The 2,349-nt window shown below is 56.2% G+C and overlaps 1 non-coding gene across 1 annotated transcript; it reads right to left on the reverse strand.

Annotated features, from left to right (window-relative positions):
* Positions 1-1,068: 1,068 nt before the first annotated feature.
* On the reverse strand, positions 1,069-1,140 carry TRNAE-CUC. Its single transcript has one exon. It is a non-coding gene; the product is annotated as a tRNA-Glu (tRNA).
* Positions 1,141-2,349: the final 1,209 nt, after the last annotated feature.

The raw sequence follows: 2,349 nt of genomic DNA on the forward strand, positions 1-2,349 counted from the left end.
GGTCAGGAAAACAGACCTTACGACAACAGGCTGAGAGCCATGGGGCTCTTTAGCCTGGAAAAGCGCAGGCTCAGGGGTGATCTGATGGCCACCTATAAGTTTATCAGGGGTGACCACCAGCATCTGGGGGAACGTTTGATCAGCAGAATGCCCCAAGGGATGACGAGGTTGAACGGTTATAAACTACTGCAGGACCAATTCAGGCTGGACATAAGGAAGAACTTCTTTACTGTCCAAGCCCCCAAGGTCTGGACTAGCCTGCCATCAGAGGTGGTTCAAGCGCCTACACTGAACACCTTCAAGAGTAAATTGGATGCTTATCTTGCTGGGATCCTATGACCCCAGCTGACTTCCTGCCCTTACAGGCAGGGGGCTGGACTCGATGATCTTCTGAGGTCTGTTCGAGCCCTAGTGTCTATGAAATCTATGAAATCTGTGAAACATCCAGGGCATTACCAAGCCAAGCCATCCATCTGCTGCCTGGCTGGCTGTAGTGGCATGAAGCACATCTCTGACTTCATCTAGCAAAGAAACCGTGGGGAGCTGAAGGTCTTCCTGGAGAACATGACCTGTATCAGTGATGCTTTCTCCTACACCGAGCATGCCAAGTGCAAGACCGTGACTGCCACGGGCATAGTCTACATGCTGAAGCGCCAGGGTCACACTCTGTATGGCTTCGGCCCCCCTCAGGGTGTCGTGGTCCTCTATCACAGTGCCCCCCAGCCCCATTTCCGTGTTTATGTGCATTGCCTTGGCACCCAGGAGCCACAGTCACAGAGCAGAGCCCACTTGTGCCAAGTGTGGTAGAAACCAGGGCCCAAAGACAGCACAGAGATGTCCTTTCTGCCTGTTTGAACTGGGTCCCAAGGGGCATCCCCTGCCCAGCCAGCTCCAAGAGCACATGCAGCTCAGCAGGTGCCCTACCCACTACCCCCCTGGCTGCACCAGACCCAGGAGTCCCTGCTGCTCTCTGCCCCTGACAAGCCCCGTGCAAAGGGATGCAGTCAGGGACACCCCGCCAATGTAGCTGTCTCCACCTGGAGGCAACACGAAAAGAAAAAAGGCACCTTCCCTGACCGGGAATCGAACCCGGGCCGCGGCGGTGAGAGCGCCGAATCCTAACCACTAGACCACCAGGGAACTGCTAAGCTTTTTCGCCCATGTGCTAATTCAGCTTCTTAGCCCCGCCCCTTCTCTTTGTTATGTCATTCGTCACTGTCGTGTAAACCCTACTCGAGTCCCCGCTCCTCCACGTGACCCAGCCTCTTGCGCTGCTCCCCCACTGCAGGGCGATACCACTGTCCCGAGAAGCGCGGGGGAGGGGGGAAGGTAGTGAGATCATTCCCAGAGCCTAGGAGGGAAGCACCAGAGCGGCTTGCGGGGCGGGGGCGGGCAGGCCTAGGACGCGATGCGGGGGTGTTCTGCGGTGTAGGGTGTCTTAGCAGCGGGGGTGGGAGCGGAGCTCGGCGCAAAGCGAAGGAGCTGGGGAAGGGAGAGGTGGCTTTGCCGCGTGGTGCTCGCTCCGGGCGGCTCAGCCCTGCTGCCGGGGCGCGGGGTTGTGCTGGAGGCCCAGAGTCAAAGCGGGCTTTTGCTGCGGGACGGGGGCTGCAAGCATGGCAGGGAGGACGAGACGGGGCGGGGGGGGCTGTGAACTGAGCTTTTCCAGGCCGCTGGCATTTCCCCAGTCCCTGAATCTATATATAATGTGTATAGTGTATATCCACTGATATAGCGTATAATATATAGTGTGTGTATGTATAGTCACATCTCAGTTGAAGCAGCAAAAGCAACTGGGGGAATAAACACATACATACACACACTATATACTATCCACATATATACGTGATATACTATACACACGCACACACACAGTATAGTTATTTTTCACAGTTGAAGCAACAAAAGCAACTGGGGTCCTGGTCGTGTCTGTGAAGGCAGGTACTTCTTGGTTTCAATACCTCCCTGGCAGGATGTATACATCTAATAGCTATGAACACTCTCCATGCAGAACTCCCACTGACTCCAAAAATCATTCTAATATAATCCAGGGCTTCATCTCTGTCTATCCGTCCATGACGCTTTTGGGCAACTGCACATGTGCCACCGAGAGGCTGGGTTGTGATTGGCTGCATGGGCCCGAGTTTGAGCTGCTGCTGGGGAAGTTTGTGGTGGTGGTGAACATGCGTGCCCCAGCAGTGGGGCTTCCCCACGCCTCCCTGCCTGAGGGCGAAGAGGGGGCATTGTGGTGGCAGTGCTCCCCCTGATGCCCATTTCTGATGCCCCCCAGGACAGCCAGTGGGGAAGGGGAGGCAGCAGGGGCTGGCAGGGGAAGGGGAGGCAGCTGGCAGG

Source organism: Alligator sinensis, unplaced genomic scaffold, assembly GCF_000455745.1.
Source record: "Alligator sinensis unplaced genomic scaffold, ASM45574v1 scaffold257_1, whole genome shotgun sequence".
Classification (NCBI taxonomy): domain Eukaryota; kingdom Metazoa; phylum Chordata; order Crocodylia; family Alligatoridae; genus Alligator; species Alligator sinensis.